This window comes from Sus scrofa, chromosome 1 (assembly GCF_054392235.1).
Source record: "Sus scrofa isolate SSC_HxYL_T2T_F1_AM1 chromosome 1, Sscrofa_HxYL_maternal_Yorkshire_Landrace_v2.0, whole genome shotgun sequence".
In the NCBI taxonomy this organism is placed as follows: Eukaryota; Metazoa; Chordata; class Mammalia; order Artiodactyla; family Suidae; genus Sus; species Sus scrofa.
Window position 1 is genome coordinate 230,697,876 of NC_139383.1, and position 18,805 is coordinate 230,716,680.

Below are 18,805 nucleotides of genomic sequence, written 5' to 3' on the forward strand. Positions count from 1 at the left end.
CAACGCTGAATCCTTAACCCACTGAGGGAGGCCAGGGATAGTGGATGCTAGCCAGACTTCCCCTGAGCTACGATGGGAACTCCCCTATTATATTTTGTAATCAGTAACTGCTGATACATAGGAAAAGGTCCTGGAGTTTGTATATTTAACATGTGCATTTATTTCACATATAATAAGCTTACTAAATTTTATTAGTTTCAAATAATTCTTTTGAGTTTTCATACAAGCAATAAAATCTCAAGATTGCCATAATAATTTTCTCAGTTGTACTTCATTTATTTTTCTTACCTTACTGCATTGGCTAGAGCTTCACAAAATACTCAATGTTAGTGTGAATACCTTTGTCTTCTGTTTTGTTTTGTCTCCTGTGATTTTATATCCAGGTCAGTGTTATTAATTAATAATTTTAACTTATCTTCTCTATCAAGTGAACTTGATATTTGTGTTTACTTTTGATAAAAATACAATAATTCTGGATAACCACTGGTTTTCAGTGACTTAAATTTTCGAGTCTTGTATTAATCTAGGCTTGCTTCTTCTCCTGAATTTTTTAAGACAAACATATGAGTGGCATTTTAAACTTTAGCCCTCATCTTATACACATAAAATTGTGACCCACATAATTATTGGGTCACAAATGTTTCTTATAAAAATATTTTAACAGTTGCTTCCTTGATTCTGCCCTCTACAATAGTATGAGGCTGGAATGATTTTGTTCCTTTGCAGAAAAATTATTTCCCCCTGAATTAATGGCAAAGAGATTCAGTGCCAGTTCTCTCTGGTCTCAAATGTAAAGTTGTCCAGAAAAAGACACATCAACTCAGCTGCATTAGGTTCTAGAGCCTTGGGCACTTCTACGGAGCTTGGGGTGATGATACACTGCTTTACCCAGGTAAATCCTGTTTTCTCACACATGCTTGGGTGGTGGTATGTTTTAGAAACAGATAGGAAACTAAAAATCTGCCTAGTGGTGGGTAAGATAAAGGCAACAAGCACAATCTGAGCTATACCTTGAGATACAATGACTTTTCCAAGCCAAGGATAGTAGATAGGAACAATTCACTCAAAGAAATAGCATGAACGCATAGCACAGAGATGGAAAAGCAGGCAGCTGCACATAAGGAGACCATAGGGTACACAGAGGGAAGACCTGAAGCTGAGGTTGGCAGGTAGGATGAGGCCAATAACACCTTAAGAAATGGGTGTTATTCTGAAGGCCATAACCATCCAAACCAGTGAGGAAGCATCCAAAGTGAAAAACACATCATCAGACTTGTGCTTCAGAAATATTATGCTGGTGGTCAGTATGGAATTTGAGGGTAGGCCATTTGGAAACATGGATGGGAGAAGAAGATCTGCAGTTGGGCAATGGACATAGATCAGGGACAAATGCAGAACACATTTTGGTGTTGAAATTGACAAGAAATGTAAGAAATGGGGAGGCAGTCTGAGAGAGAGGAACCAAGATGACTTCTGTTTTCTGGGGGAATACAGAAGCTGTCCAGGAGACAGTTGTAAATAGGAAATCTGCAGGTCAGGAGAGAGCTCTGGTGTGGTGAAAGAGAACTGGGCATGTGTGAATGGGAGACAGTGAAGTTATTCAGAGAGAGATGATGGAAGGTGGAGCAAGAAGTGAAAGTGGAGGCCAAATGCCACAAAGCAATTGGATGAGTCAAGGGCTAAAAACACACTTAGGATTTGTAAGGTAAGAAATTATTAGTGACCATTGCTTGAGGAGTCCCAGTTCAGCTGGGGAGTAGAAGTCAAGTAACAAGGATTTTGAGAGAAATTAAGAAAGAGGCCTTGTGTTCTTCTAGAAGCCAATAGCAAAGGGAAAAGAGAAGTGTGTAGGGAGCTGATGTACAGCTAGGAATTTTGTTCACTTGATTTTTAAGGGCAGAACCAAGGAAGCAGTTCCTCAAATTATGTTTGCCTTATACTAAATCTCCAAGTTATTTTTGTTTTTAGTTCCTTGACTAAACCAGAGGATCTGCCTATATTTCTGCTAATTTATCCTTTATTCTTTTATCTTCTAAATATTTACATTTTATCCAGAAGGTTGTTCAATTGTATTTTTAACACTTTACATCTTAATGATACTACTTGATATGGAAAACCACAATTTCACTGAAATAAGCAACCTAGAATTGGAAGACATCTTAGGTTAATTTATCCAACATATTCTTTCATCCTTAACATACTTCTAGGGATAGAAAATTGCTACTTCAGTGGGAAGACAATCATTTTGCCTGGACATACCATACCTAATAGCATTCCTATGTTAATTCAGCTGGGCTGTGTTTAGCTGTGATTAAAAATTGTTTCAACAAAATTGAAAATATATTATTTTTATAATAAGAAGTGCTCAAGTAGGCAAGTTTCAGAATGTGTAAAGTCAGTGTTTCAATACCATGTCAAAGACCCAGGAGTTTCCCATCTTTTTACTTTGCTCTTCTTAATGTTTTAGCTTAGCATTGTCACAAGTTGGCTGCCATTGTTCTGGACATCACTTCTTTTTTGTTTTTTTATTTTTTTGTCCTTTTGTCTTTTTAGGGCTGGGGTCTAATTGGAGCTACAGCCACTGGCCTAGGCCAGAGCCATAGCAACCCCAGATCTGAGCTGTATCTGTGACCTTCACCACAGCTCACAGCACCCACTGAGGGAAGCCAGGGATTGAACCTCCCCTGGTTCCCAGTCAGATTCTCCTCCGCTGTGCCTTGATGGGAACTCCTGGACATTACTTCTAATCAGATATCAAGCAGAAGGAAACAGGACATACCTTGTTTAACATTTTGTTGTTGTTATTATTGAGGGGACCTTTTCCAAAAGCCTTCACGAGGCTTCAACCTCAGTATCACGTAGTGGCAATGAGTGTGGAAAATGAGCTACCTGGCCTGGATTTGCATTCTAGTTCTAATTACATACTTCCTTAGGCAAGTATTTTTACTCTCTCTTGCTCTCAATTTTCTGAGCTGCAAAAGTTAGATGCTCATACAACCGACCTCACAGGGTTGTTGATGGAATTAGCATTAATACATATAAAGTACTTGGAAAAGTACCTGGCGTAGAGTAAATGTTCAATAAGTGCTCATTATCATGCATTCGACAAAACTAACTGAGCTACATGTCCACCCCTTAATTAGTCATGAACCAAAAGAATGGGGTTACTGTGATTGACTCTGAAAATTTAATATTTATCCCTGAAATGGGAACAAAATACATGTAGCTATATACAGACATATGAGTAAAACTTGGGGTGTGCTCACAGGGGATGGAGAAAGGATGGATGACTCTTGTGGAGGCAATGAACAGTGTTGATCACACAATGCACAACTTGGCATTTGCCTTCACTCTGTTCATTATCAGTGTACAGACTTTGCTAATATTGGGAGAAAGAACTGGAAGCAAAGACAGTACTATGCTTAAAATATACTAGCGATTATACTGAAATACACTCATTCTAAGTAGCTTCATGCTTGAATCCTACTTAGTGAAACCTGAAACTATATTTAAAACACCTAACAATTAGTTGCAATATCATCCCAAACATCAATTTAAAAGAACTTGTAGTTCTATAGCAAATTGCAACGCTTTTTTTGTCCTACCTTTCCTCACTTAATTCTCACAACAAGCAGTTAATGTATGAAGGATAGGTATGGTTACCATGCTGAAGAGGATGAAACTGAGGCTCTCCAAAATCTGGCAGGAACTTTGGATACAGAGGTAAGGAGCAGCAGGAGTCACATACAAATTCAGATTATCCATTTCCTAGTTAAAAAGTCTTCTCTATCCCAGTGCCTTTCTTATACAATAAAAGATTCTGAAATATTTTCTTCAGTCACCATTAACAATGGCTCACTCCAATCTTTTTTTTTTTCCTTTCTTTTTACTGCTGCATATGGAAATTCCCAGGCTAGGGGTCAAATAAGAGCTATAGCTACAGGTCTATGCCACAGCCACAGCAATGCTGATCTGAGCTGCATCCATGACCTATGCTGCAGCTTGTGGCAATGCTTAACCTACTGAGTGAGGCCAAGGATTGAACATGCATCCTCATGGAGATAATGTTGTGTTCTTAACCTGCTGAGCCACAACGGAAACTCTGCGCACTCCAATCTTACAGCCCAAAATTAACTATCATGTGTCACGTACATGCCAGAATATGTGAGCAGAGAGCTGGCCGTGACATTTTTAGCCCCTCTCGGAGACATGAACACACACCTTTATGTGTCACTAGTCTATGGAGGATTATCCAGAGCCTTTTAATACTATGAATGTTCTCTCTTCAAGGGCCTGGTGCTAACTGCTACCTTCCAAATTTTTTAAAACCAAATTGGCACAGGGCAGTTTGGACATCTGATTGAAGATAACATGATTATGAGAAACCTCTTCACAAAAAGAATTAATCACCTAAGAAAACAGTTTTATCCCAGAAAGGTAAAATTTGGACAAACCTTATGAAAAGCCATGTAAAACTGTCAGTAACTTAAATCTCCTCTTAATTTTTTTTTTTCCATAATCAACAGGATGGGGTGGTTAGTGACCTTTAAAAAACTTTAATTATGATTTTGATAGAAAGTATTTGGCATATCTTATAAGACTGCTGTCATCATTGTTACTTACATTGTGAGGTACTTGATGCCTCTGCCGGAGACTCTAGCTGAGGCCCTCACCCTCCAGACATAAGGTTAAAGGCTTCTGCACCCAATTTCCATGGTTTGTGACAGTCCAGAGGCCTCCCCGTGACTTCTAGGTATTTCCAGGACTTACCCTTTCACAATTTTCTTTGCTTCTACCCTCCGAGACCCTATGATACTGAGGGTCTGCTACAAATGACTCAGGGATGAAGCTCCGATCTCTCCACTGGTTTCTAAAACAACAAAAAGAAAAACAAGCCCCCAGTCATTCACTCTACACACTTTGTGACTTAAATAACTCCCCTGAGGCTGTGGGGATTCACGGGGTTGGGCTACACTGAGAATCACCTAGACTCCCACCATCACGTGAACTCCTGTGTGGAATCAATGGAATATTACTCCTCCTTTCTCAGAGACACCAGCCCTCCTCTTGCCAGCATCCCATGTTCTCACTTTCTACTCCCCAGCACTTGTCAGGTCATTTTTCTCTTAATCTTCTCTTTCTTGGAGGAAATTTGTTATCCATGGCTGGTCTTGAACAGTATTTTCCCATAACTCTACCTTTGTAATTCACTTGTCCAGTGTCTGATCCATAGTTTAAAGCATAAATAAAACCTATTATTAAGGGTTTACTTAGCCTGACTTTTCTCCTCATTCTTTTCCCAGGTAAAACTGTCAATTAGACCAGAGGTTGGCAAACTATGGCCTGAGGGCCAAATTGGACCTCACTCATTTGTTACCATTTTTTTTTTTGGTCTAAGGCTGGCTTCATACTCATTACAAGAGTGGAGTTGAATAGCTGTGACAGAAACTGTGTGGTCTATTGAGCTGAAAATATCCATGATCTGGCCATTTACAGAAGAAATTTGCCTTGATTTAGGCAATGCTCTTAGAAATATTTTACCTGTACCTAAGCCTTCACTGTTCACAGCATTTTCATTCTTACTAACCTTGATTTTCTAGCACCTCTGAAATATCTAATCTCCTCATTTTAAGATAAGAAAATTGGAATGTGACTAACCCAAGATCATACAGGTAGTATGTGAAAGAGTTGGGATTAGTACAGATTGATCTGCCTTTTGGAGAGGAGGAAGAACTCACTGCCATTGAAAGAGGAGAGACCCACTTACCCTTCAGCTCCCGTGGTTGAAGAGGGGCTATTTTTGTTTGGCCCTATTCCATTCACTCCTGAATTCTTGAGGTAATCTTGCTGGCTCAGTTTCCTTCCCCTAATCTATTAATGGGTAGGAGAATCTAAATTGAAACAACTGCAGATTAGTTCTTCTTAACTCTGCACTCATGTGGAGTAGGATTAGAAGGCCTGGAAATTCCCTAGAGTCCAAGAGCTAGATGTGGATGCAGAGGTACCTGAGAGCTCAACTGCTGCTTTGGCTTGGTATTGGCACCTGGTTGGGATGCTTGGCCTGGCCTTCTCACTCGGATTTCACTGCTCTTTCCACTATCTTGAGCAGACTGTTGAATGATGATAGAACAAATGAATAATAATGACTTCATTAGGAAAACACAGAAGAAGAGATGACTTTTTTTCACTAGTTTTCAAGTGTTGCCGTCATCAGTTCCTTCCCTCTTTGTAGATGCATGATGATCCTTGCCTCAATCAGGTGGCACAGTCTAATTCCTTTCCCCTTGAATATGGGCGATCTTGGGGACAGTTTTGAAATGGAAGCGCCGTGCTGGAACTTCTGACACTAGGGTATAAGAAGTTGGCAGCCTCTGCTTGGGTCTGTAGGTAGGTTCACCCTGGGACACTGCTCAGAACCAACCTGGCATGTGGTGAGAAATGAAAGCCACACAGAGAGGATATGGACAGGTATTCCAGGCAACAGCTCCAGCTCATCTCTCACCCAACAGCCAGCAATAATGTCCAGCCTTGTGAGGGTGCCATCTTGGGTGGCCAGCCCATTGAAGACTTTAGAGACCGCATGAGACATCTTGAGCAGGAAGCACCCAGACAATCTATAAAATTGCAGATGTTTACGCATTGTTTCAAGGCACTGCATTTTTGCACAGTTCTATGCAGCTATAGATAATAAAAAAAATTAAGAATAAAAGAGTAATTTAGGTATACACAAGAAGAATGAAAATTTTATGAAACTAATCGAATCAACTGAGGAATCCAATGTCTAACTACCTAACTACAATCAGAATCAGACAAAAGAATTCCCTAAAGTTAGTGTGACAAAACAAGGTTTGGGATTCTTTTTGCCTCTTTTACTCCTTTTGGGGAAGACGTGATGACGGTACAGTGAGGAGTGAGATGTGTGCAAGAGGGAAGAAGTTATTTTAGGATAATAATGTCTCAAGGTTATGTTCATCAATTACTAGAGAAAGTTTCCTCTTGCAGAGACTTCAGGCACAAGAACCTTAGCTTATTCTGGGGAAAGATGAGGAGGTATAGAACAGAAATTTCCAAATACCTTTCCAGGACAGAACCAAGAATGAGGCTCTCTAAAACTTTGACTTAGAGGAGTAGGCCCTTGCTTAGAGAAAGATTAAGGGGTAAAGGAGAGAAGAAGAGTATTAGAGAAACTCCAGGAACTTGAGGGTTTGCATCTGAGGCTGGATTTGTATGTCCTGAAAGGCAGTCTTACAGGAAGCAGGAAGAAATATTTTGTTCTACCTGCCATTCTTCAAGGACACTCCCAAAAGGCTAATAAAAGTAAGACTGTATATGCAACTCACAGTGAATTGTGTTCATACTGTACAGTCTCATTAGGGTATGGATTTGAATGAGCTCATTTTCCCCACAGAAAGGAAAGTGCCTATCTTGTGGCATGAGGGGTGACTGAAAATGTCTTATAGAAGAAACAAGGAAGTCACTACACTGTTTACTGAGTTTTGAAAAGGGTGTGTGTGTGTGTGTGTGTGTGTGTGTGTGTGTGCACTCAAGAGCAAGGTCAATTCTCTGAAAAGTAAGTTTCAGTCTTTCCCTCTTCATCTCCCACCCCCATCTAAAGCTTGTTGCTTTTACTTTCTCTTTCTCTCTCCATCTCAGTGCTCAGTAAGCCATTTACCCACCCAAATGTACTCTGCATTCAGGTCTACCTAACTCTACAACAGGAAAGCTGACATATAAGAACTTTATCAATGGATGCCCTTGCCCTCCAGCTCTGGTGGAGCTCAGCCAATGAGAAGCCCTGGAGACAGGCTGCATGGAGGGATAAAAGTGAAATCAGGGTATTTATTCCCCTGGCTTTCTCCATGCAGAGTCACCTTGGACCATGATGTCCCTTGCCTAAAGGTCTGAGCTCCTCTAATGACAGCCTTCTTTGTACGACTCTCACTCTGGTCACCAGTAACGGCTCCCTAACCTCCTTTCTTGGGCTTCAGACTAGAAATGGCTGTGCTTTCATTATCCCAGGGTGCTGAGCTCAGCCTTGTGACTTCTCCACAACTCTGTAAATAGTCTCTTTGTTAAATTATTGTGGGATGATCCTAATAGGAGCATGCCATCTATTTCCCGATCAGAACCTGACAGAAACACTATTCTACACTAGTAGTTACTTACATTAATATATACATATTTGTTCAAGGTTTTTTTCTCTACAGTGGCTGTTCATGATTTTAAGGCCAACTATGGCAAGAGCAGTTCTGGTCCTGAGGAATTTCAGGGATAAACAATTAGATGGAGTTTGCGCTGGTGGGAGAGGAAAGGGCAAGAAAATTTAAACCTGTCCCTCATAAATCACACCCAAAAAGAGTCTTCCACTTATTCTAACATTAATTTTATCTAGTACCTTGCCCCTTACCTCCATTAAAGCATTAGGTTAGATGAGGGTGGAGAACTAGTTTCCTTCTTCTTGGTGCACTTGGGATGGATGATGAATACCTGGAGCTGCAGGAGCTGGAGGAGGGATGGAAGTGAGTTAGGTACGGGACACACTAAGACAAAGCTACCCTATGATTGTGCTAAGACCTACCTTGACTATAACACACAGCATCTGGAAGTAGAAAATACAGGTTTTCAATGTAATTTCTGCCTTCCCTGTCATCATTTTTAAAAATCATTTTAAGAATTTAAGTATAGTTAATTTACAACATTATGTTGTTTCAGGTGTACAGAAAACTGATTCGGTATACACATATAGATATATCTTTTCTTCTGTGGTAATTTTGTTAGCTTTAAAATCACCATTTTCTCACAAAATTTGGGTGATGCTATTGATGCTATTAAAGCTGTCCTGAATAATTTCTGAGTTTTTATTATTATTATTATTTTCTTTTAATGGTGGCACCTGCAGCATATAGAAGATCCCGGACAAGGGGTTGAATGGGAGCTGCCCCTGTCGGCCTATACCACAGCCAGAGAAATACCAGATCAGAGCCACATCTGTGACCTACACTATAGCTTATGGCTATGTTGGATACTTAATCCACTAAGCAAGGCCAGAGATTGAACCCCTATCCTGACAGAGACTACATTATGTTCTTAACCAGCTAAGCTAAAATGGGAACTACAGTTTCTGGACTTCAGTTTTTAAATTGAAGACCTCCTTAGCAGCAAATAGGAAAGAGAGATATTTGATAACATTGGTCACTATTTCCCCAAAGTCTACTGAGGCCCTCTATTGCTTAGGATGCAATGTTAAACTTTAGCCTGGCATTTGGTTTCCCATCATCTGGATCAAAGCTCTCTTGTGGACATTATTCCTAGTCTTACTTAGTCCCTCTATCTCTCCTCCCATTATTCTTCCATTGCATATTAATCTTCAGCCAAATCGATCAACCTCATCATTTCCAAGCATGCTACCAAGTTCCCACCTTGCATGTGGCCCTCCTCAGGGATTTTGTTGAGCCTCTCTGCCAGCCATAGTCCCTTCCTTCACACATCCAGCTCTCCCACTGTCTAGGGGGCTCGTGGAGGAAAGAGTGCACAATTCCTTCATTTTGTGCATCTCTCCTGCATAGCACATTCTAAGTATCCTCCAAAGAATTTGTGAAATAAGTGAAAGTAGCTGATCCAAATGGCAACTTTTCAGGAACTGTTTCTAATTTTCTTTGTTTGAGAAGAAGAGGCAAAGTTAAGGCTCAGAAATGAGAGAGGTAAGTGGTAAGGGTTCTGTACTCTAGGTCAATCCTTTACTCTTCTCTTTCAGAGCACATCTATTTGTCAGTCTATCAAGAGATTCACCTCCATCTCTCTATTAGACCACATTCATGCACAACTATAAGGATAGGGATTCTGCCTAGCTGAAAAAGAAATCTTGAGTATTGCCATTTGCCAGGGATAAGCGCTCACTAAATGCAGACTCCATGGATGACTGAAAACATGTAAGTTTTTCAGGGTGCTGTGGGGGAGGGGACACTTTCCTTCATGGTTTCTTCATATTTATCTGGGTAAAGAAGACAACTGGATCTGGAAGAAAGCCAGGAATAGGAGAGACAGCATTGAAAGCTTAAACCATTTTCTTTTTCTGATTGGAAAAATGTACTCTTCTGGTGTTTGATGTTCCAAAGAGATTCTTTCAGTAAGGAGTTAAGGTTAGATGTGGCCCAGTGCCTGGAAAGTCCTCAGGGAGGCCAAAGGAAGGCAGTGGATGAAGCAGTGCGGAAAACATGACTTCCAAATTTTAGTTATTCCCTTAAGATGGGGCCCAGCTCTAACATTTACCCTGTACCTTATAATAGTGTTTGGGGAACCATTTAAAGCTTTTGGTGTCACTGTTTAATTAAGAGTGAAAGTTCTACATGGTCCAGACACACTGAAACTCTGTTACTAGTGGTCATTGGGGAAAAATGGAATGTCAAGTAAATGCAGGCTCTTGGCCACAGAGTCCTAGAACCCCTTATTTAAAGTGTGTTTCAAAGGATTACTTCATCTAGCCAGGACAATGAACTTGGTGCACTGAAATGAAAGGTGAGGTGTTCTCTCTACATCTTTATCTGCACTCATATCTGTAATATTTATATATGTTTAAAAGCTGGAATACATAGTCAAATAATGAAAGAGCTTCCTCTTTTTTTGGCCACCCCCCCCACCACCGGCATGAAGTTCCTGGGTCAGGGATCCAACCCACACCACCGCAGAAACCAGAGCCACAGCAGTGACAACACCAGATCCTTAATCTGCTGAGCTGCTGGGGAACTCCAAAAGAGTTTACATTTTTTGATAAAGTTTGCAAAAGGGTGGTGACACTGGATATGTGAAAAGTTAGACTTAAAATACGACTATGACAGCATCGGCCACATTTGGAACCCTAAGTTTTAAGCCTCATCCTGGGATCCCTTGCTTATGTAATATATATGAAACAGCCATCAGGGAGGCAGTACAACATGACTATTATATCTTTTTCAAGATTACGCAACATATTGTTTTCTTGACAAACAATCCTTTGCAAGTATACTTTCTTCAGGTTATTCTACCTCTCCTCACCTTTTATGATAAGCAAAGCAACCCTCTTTTCAAATCCCTAATTTATTATAATACACAATTGCTGAATGAGTAGATTCTGTAACCCAACTCTACTCTTTCAGCTTTGGAGGGGATCCAGGAATATTTCCTTTAAGTACAGTGCAATCTTACTATAATAAAATACTGTGTGAAACATTTCCCAATAACTACTTACATTAGGATGCTATGTACGCCATTACTACCCTACCCAGGGCATACTCTATCAGAGAAAACACTAAACTTTAACTATTTCCTCCTTTGGGAATCTGAGAGATCACTTTGCACCAATTAATGCGTTATACATTCTATGCTCTATAAACATGGCACTAGAATGCAGCTTTCCCTTTGTAACTAGCTATGCCACAAAAACAGGGATATAAGTACAGACATGTGATGATTCTACGTATATTTAAAGAACACTTCAGCATGCTAAAAAAAAAAAAGTAATTTATGTACAACTTTGCATGGCCCAGCACTACTGCGTTCAGGAAATACCTTCAGAGCTACAGACACTAGTGTGTTAATGTCTTTGATTACTTTCATATGGTACACTTGGAATTGTTAAAACACAGCTGCCACACATCAGAAGGTACTAGAAACAATCTGTTGGACAATACAACAAAATGGCAGTAAATGAATTTCAGAAATATCCCATGCTAGTTATTCAGGGAAGATTTACATAAAAAAGGAAAAATGGCAAAAACTTAAAAAGTGCCAAAAACATCAGAAAATATCCCCAAAAGTCAGTGGTCTCTTTTGGTCTTAAACCTTCCTTCAGAATTCGTCACTCCTCCATATATTTAATGGAAAAAATATATACATATATATGGACAAAACCCAATATTGATTAATATGGTTTTTTCCCCCCTCAAGATTATTTTGCTTGTTAAGAGGAAAATTTGACAGTTTTGGAGGACTAATTATTATCCAAAGGTAGAAAAATCACCTCGCTAGAACAAATCTCAGGGGGTGCATTTGTTTTTATCCCCAGCCGCTCAGTTCTGTGACAGCTTACCTAATGTAGGCAGTTACTATTCTATTCTTAAAACTTTCCAATGAAGATGATTCAGCAGCGTGTCTCAGAAGCTCATTTGGTGTCAAACTAGCCACCTAAAAGGACTCGGAAAATATTAGATATTATTCCCCGTAGGTATGCAAAGTTGCTAAAACACAGGAGATGAACTTGAATTCCATCTGAAACTCAGTCTCTAAGTTATACATATTTTTACAAGAGGCACAATTTTGATGATCAGAGTTTCCTCAAAAGAGACAGATGGTTTTAGGGTTGCTAATGGAGTAAAAGGTTATTCTGTGCATTGCTGATAGATCTCAAATTCTCATTAGTGATATGTTGCTTGAATAGCACTGAGTTAGAAGAGGCAAATTCAGAACAGTAGAGTCATCTGATGCTCTAGCAAAACAAATGTTAAAGTATTGTTATGTGGAAAGTGTTAGTGTACAAAGATGTTACAGACCTGAATTTGAAAATTGTCTGTCAACACATATAAGCAAATCAATATTATATTCTAAGTTTGAAGCAGAAGTTTACCTGGTTCTCATTTACCTGGAAAATGAGTAAGATAAAGATTCTAGAGATACCGTTTTTTGTTTGTTTGTTTTTTGGCTGCAACTGCAGCATGTGGAAGATTCCGGGCCAGGGATCAAACCCAAGCCACAGCAGTGACCCAAGCCACTGCAGTGACAACACTTGATCTTTAACCTGGTGCACCACAGGAGAACTTCTGAAATGCTGTTTTTTATGTTGACCTACAGTGAGTAATTCTCCCCATTGCAGATAAATTATCAATGAATATTCAAAACTAATTGATTCAACAAATTCTTAAGGAGGACTTGCTATATGCTAGGGAAAGCAGCTGGGAATAAGATAGACTAATGCCTTGGATTTGGGGGTATTTACACTTTGTTGGTGATAGGCAATAGATAAGTAACTTAAAAAATAAAACAAGATAGTTTTAGCTAATGATAAGTGTCATTAAAAACATAAAACTACATAATGTGAGAGAGTAACTGTGGGTGGAGAAATGGGCTAAAAAATTGTATCATCGGAGAAAGCCTCTCTGAGAAAGAGGAATTTAAGCTGAGATCTGAATGACAAGAAGGAGTCAACTGTATAAGTCTTTGAGGGAGAATATTCCAGAGAGAGGAAGGAGTGAAGACAAAAAACCTCAGGTAAGAACAAGCATGGCATGTTCAGAGCACAAATAAGGCCCTTGAGGAGTGCGGCCTATTCTTAATGGGAACGATGCACCTTTATTTAAACTGTCTGCTTACTTTTAGGTTTTAGATTTTGAGCTTAAAAAGGTAAGCGCTTTTAAGGTATTGGAAAACATTTCTGATGATGGGTATAATAGTGTTTATCTGTTCTCCCAACTGTCAGAGAATAAATGTGTCTTCTTAGAAGTCAGAATCTATAATTGCTTGCGTTTTACCGGCTCTTGCCGTGGCTTGTGAATGCTGGATCCCAGGCCTTGACAAAGTCCCCATCTTCCCACCCAGTCATCTCTAGAAGTCCAAGGTCACCCAGGCTCACATATAAGACCATCCCTTACCATGTGGCTCTATGACCAGTCTTCTCCTAAGTCACGGCTGCTTCTATGCATGCTGCCTCATCCACTGGCCTCACCGAGTTCCCAGGCCGGTGTCCTCTCTTCTGGGAATGGCTCCTTCACAGCCTTGAGACAGCACTGGCACCTTCAAAAGATACAAACAACCTGCACCTCCACACCCCCACCCTCAGGGTGTCCCAACTGCAAAGGATTTCCTCAAAGTTAGGGAAAATACCCTTTTTTGCAACATTGCTTGCCTACAAGGCTACTTGTGACCACTGTCTTAACAGTTCAGGGACAGTCCTTTCAAGTCTGACTGGCAATGCCACCAACTTGCCTCCCTGCCCCAACTTCAGACTCAAACCACATGTACATGGGGTTCTAGCCAGAAGACAATGCAATGCACTCTGTACTCAGAATGATTCTTGTTGAACAAAAGCACACTTGGCATTCAGATTCATCTCTGTCTATGGAGTCATGCAAAGATGAGTTTGATAAGCCCTTTCTTTACAATTTCCCCATATGCCAAATGTGGCTGAGGCCCAGGAGTGGACAACACTTTGTCTCAGTTTGCTTCCCCCGCTCTCAATATATCTATATGTCATTTCTGCCAAAGTCTCCATCTCTTCTGGGCTCAAGTGCCAGGGTCACTGGGACAGTAGAGCCCAGCAAGGCACGAGCTTGCCTCTTGTGGAGGTCCCTGGAGCAAGCTTAGGGTGGCCAGGACACCAGCAGATTTTTTAGCCTTTCCTGGGAGGAGATGGCCTCCATCTACTTCAGGATCTCTTCTAGACCTGTAATAATTTTTTTTCAGCCACATGTATGACATTTTCTGGTTCTAACATGTTCTTTTCTTGGCCTTTTGTGTCCTTTACAACTGGCAGCTGTTTGGGGCCTGCAAAACAATACCATGCATATACTGTCTGGTCAGATGGAAGGGAAAATTCCCCAGGCTATTGCTCCAGCCACACATTCTTGATGTTTCAGTTCAAGCAGAGCCTCTGGCTCAGACCTCCAAAAGCACATCCTTCCAGATTTACTCCTGGTCTTATCTAGGGATGCACTCCACGAACTACCCTTCATAGCCTGTCATGTCCCAGTGGGCTGCTCTATAGAGTCGGGCATTTTGTGCAGTACACAGATGCAGGGGCGGAGGGGGGCCTGTTCCCTGCTTGACAAACTGCCTCCAGTAAGGGGCTGTGAGCCTGAGAAAGATGTGTCTTCTTACAACATGACCACTCAGAGAAGCTGCTTTTTCTTTTTTTGGTTATTTGTACAAAGACACTGTTTGTGCTGCCCTGACAGGTGTTGGTAGGAGTGTTTCACTCCTGCCTCCTAATTGCACCCTCTGGGAGCCAGCCTCACATTTTCATTGTCTTTGTCCTCCCAACAGTCTCACTAATTCCCAGAGAGAAGACAGACCATCCCCATGTCTCTCTCTCTCTCTCTTTTTTTTTTTTTTTTTTTTTTTTTTTTTTTTTTTTTTTTGCCTTTTAGGACCACATCTGCAGCATATGGAAGTTCCCAGGCTACGGAATGAATTGGATCTGCAGCCACCAGCCACAGCCACAGCAACCCCAGATCTGAGCTGCATCTGTGACCTACACCACAGCTCATGGTAACGCTGGATCCTTAACCCACTGAGCGAGGCCAGGGATTGAACCTGCATCCCCATGGATACTAGTTGGGTTTGTTACTGCTGAGCCACAGTGGAACTCCCCCATGTCTCTTAAAAGAGCTTATCATCCAAGGAGCTGGGGTGGCTCCTGCCTCAAGTACCCTTGGTGATACCCAAATTTCCCAGTGACAAAGTTCTTCATGCTGCTGGTACTACCATCGAGAAAGTGGGCACTCTAGGATGGGGAATATTTTGATGTGCCTTGAGAAACTCTATTGAAATTATCACAATGGCTTTTCTTTTCTCTGGGGAAGTAACCCTATAACCAGCACAACCCACAAACATCAATACATAACTCCACAACATCAAGTGCCTAATAGCTTGATGGAAATGGGCTCCTGGCTCTGTGTATTTATATCTGCGTCGGGAATCTTCCAAAAGGTCAGGAAAAGATGCAACTCTTTTTTTATATGCTCCTGTCTCCACCCAGTAAAGCAAAACTCCAGGCCTCTGCAAGTTCTTCCCCTTCCCACAAATTTCTCTGAATCTTGGGTGGTACCTCTGATGAATCTAGAAACAAACCAAGTGGTTACCATGTATCACCTTTGTTTTTGTTCTCCACACACAGCTCTTTGTGTCCTGCACTTGGTGTGTGGATCATGTCTGATCTCTACCTCTTCTACCAGGAATTGATACCTCTCTTCCCATCCTTATCACCTTATCAGAAAGACAGCAGCCCAAGTACCCATGAGATGGCACAGCTGTGCAGAAGCCCAATGTGAAATGGGGGGCGGGTGGGCACTGGTGCTTTTCTTCTCCTTAGACTTGCATTACACTCGAGGGTTCCCAAAGCAATAACATGTGCTCTAAAATCTTAGAATGAAGGGATCTCCTGAGTAGCCCTATCATTTTCCCTTATATTATTCCAGCTTGCCTTGGGACTCAGATAGAGGGTGGGAGACTAGGCAAGAAGCTAATCCAAGTGACAGATGCTCTGATGTATTCATAATCACCCCTCCCTGGCTCTATTCCCAACTGGTTCTTTGTTTCATTCAGATGAGTTCTGCCTGGGAAGGTCCTTAGCTCATCATACACATCGACTTACCATAGGCCCACCTTGCTTGTTTGCCAGACTCACCAATTTCTCCCCTTCCTCAGCCTATACATATATTTTTCAACTGTGATTACATATACACATATATTTTTCTTTTGCTGTCACTCTGTCCAGTTGTTTTATATGAGAATTTGAAACATGCAACCACTTTTGAAATTTTTTTTTCTTTTTATGACTTCACATGTGACATATGGAAGTTTGCAGCCTAGGGGTCAAATTGGAGCTGCAGCTGTGGGCCTACACCACAACCACAGCAATGCCAGGTCTGACCTGCATCTGTAGCCAATGTCACATCCTTCAGCAATATCAGATCCTGAACTCACTGAGTGAGGCCAGGGATCCAGCCCGCATCCTAACAGACATTTTGTTGGGCTCTTAACCTGCTGAGCCACAATGGGAACTCCCATTTTGGCAAATTTGTTAAGTGGCAAAATATACTAATGAGAGATTCAATCAGTAAGCCTCTTCTACATCCTATTAATGCAGTAATGTTTCAAAAGGTTATAATGAGGATTAATTTGCTTGGTGGTTAATGAGGTCATCATGAATCAAAAATGTGGAGTAAAAAGTTAGTATACTTCTTCATTTGCATTCAAGAATGTATGTAGTGGAAGAGATAGTAAAACATCTGAATTTAAACGTAAGCTGTAGCTGTTTCCAGAAGCTTAAATTCTATCGTAAGGTGAATGTACCACTATTTTCATTTGGGCATTTTGTATCAGTGCATATGTATGGGTTTATGTGTACAAGCCTCAGAGAACTTTAACCACCTCCTCCAAAAAGTAATGCATCCTGAGATTTTTTTTAGGTTATATGAGGACTGGGAGGTAAAGGAGGTGATATATAAAGGCTTCAATGCCTGTATTACTAGAGAACAAATGTAATGGATTGAAAGAGAGGGGACCCAGGGTTAGAGTGATGGTTCCAAACTTTTTAAAAAGTATTTGTTATCCAACCCCAAGTTTGTTGGAAATTTGAGCAGAGTTAAAAAAGTTTTACTTTGTAAAACAGATGCCCAGTGATGTTGTGGTAAATGTTTAACAACTGGCTCTCCAGAAAGGGGGTTTGGGGGGGAAGAGCTGATTTGTAGCAAGTGTCTATTTCCATAGTATCTATACTCCCATCATTTGAGATTTCAAGCTGCCAACATGATGTCTCTATACATAGAGGTGAAAGAGAGTAGCAGGAGAATACCATTATACACTATTTCAACCACACAGGTATAGGAGACATCGCAAACCTCAAAAGCAGGAGTTCTTTTGTGGTACAGTGGGTTAAGGATCCGTCATTGTCATCACATTGCCTCGGGTAGCTGCTGCTGTGTGGGTTTGTCCCCTGGCCCAGGAACTTTTACATGTTGTGGGTGCAACAAAAATAAAAAAGCAAAGATAAGAGCAAATGTAGTAAACTTATAAGAAAGTGATGGGTTTTAAATATTTACTTCCTGTGTTTTTAGTAAGTCATTTAATTATAAATTAAATTAACTTAAACTTAATTTGAATAATAGTTATGTTTAACAAGAAGCTCACAACATTCCTGAAAGTTTAACAACAGACCTCTTTTTTTTTTTTTTTTGCTTTTTAGGGCCGCACCTAAAGCATATGGAGGTTCCCAGGCTAGGAGTCAAATCAGAGCTACCGCTGCTACCGCTGCTGGCCTACACCACAGCCACACCAACGTGGGATACGAGCCGCGTCTGCAACCTACACCAAAGCTCATGGCAATGCCAGATCCTTAACCCACTGAGCGAGGCCAGGGATTGAACCCACAACCTCATGGTTCCTAGTTGATTTCGTTTCCACTGCACCATGACGGGAACTTCAACAACAGCTCTTGAGAACTGGTACAATCAGATTTCAGCGCATCGCCACAGGAACTGATCGCTTACAACTTGTAAGATCTGACTTTGGGAACAGGAAGGGCACAGATAACACGATATGTAGCTTTGCACCACCATTGGTGGTACACTGTGGAATATGTCAGAAAGGTCTTTTGTTAATAAAAATCTCAATTAATTAGAATCCTTCAAAAAACCTCTCAGTTAATTAGGCTTTTCTTTTCTTTTTTAGAAAGAGAAAGAAGTTATAAGGTTGATTTCATGCCTGTTCAAAAAGGCTTCTAAGTCAACATATCAATTTACATTTTAAAAAATACTTATTTCAAAGAACATTTATAGGTTGACGTTTTAACCTTCCCATGTACTGGGAAAAAATAAGCAAACACAGCAAAAATACGAAGGAAGGTAAGAGAGCAAACCTCAGTAAGCAAAGTTTCTGGACAGCATGTCCTGGTTGGACTGGGAATGGTCCCCTGTTCCAATTTGCCAACAGTCAAGATGGGCCTGTTACAGAGGGTTCTTCACAAACAGATGTGCACATGCTCAGCTAAGGCAATCACATCCCTTCCATCAGGGATCTGAACTGTAGGAAAGAAAGTTTGTCCAGTTAGTGATGAGAG

General features: G+C 40.8%; 1 long non-coding RNA gene across 6 annotated transcripts in view; it reads right to left on the minus strand.

Moving 5' to 3' along the window:
• The window catches only part of LOC146407046 (uncharacterized), a 287,817-nt gene that overhangs the window by 21,966 nt on the left and 247,046 nt on the right, over positions 1 to 18,805 (minus strand). For 3 of the 6 annotated variants that reach the window (XR_014822404.1, XR_014822411.1, XR_014822410.1), the window contains 6 exons: positions 18,605 to 18,768; positions 15,586 to 15,804; positions 13,620 to 13,761; positions 8,408 to 8,502; positions 5,768 to 6,678; positions 4,771 to 4,870 (listed from right to left, as the gene is read on the minus strand). This is a non-coding gene — a long non-coding RNA (uncharacterized LOC146407046). Of the gene's footprint in view, positions 1 to 4,770; positions 4,871 to 5,767; positions 6,679 to 8,407; positions 8,503 to 12,064; positions 12,160 to 13,619; positions 13,762 to 15,585; positions 15,805 to 18,604; positions 18,769 to 18,805 lie in introns of all 6 variants that reach the window. The other 3 variants (XR_014822400.1, XR_014822412.1, XR_014822413.1) reach the window with 2 other exon arrangements.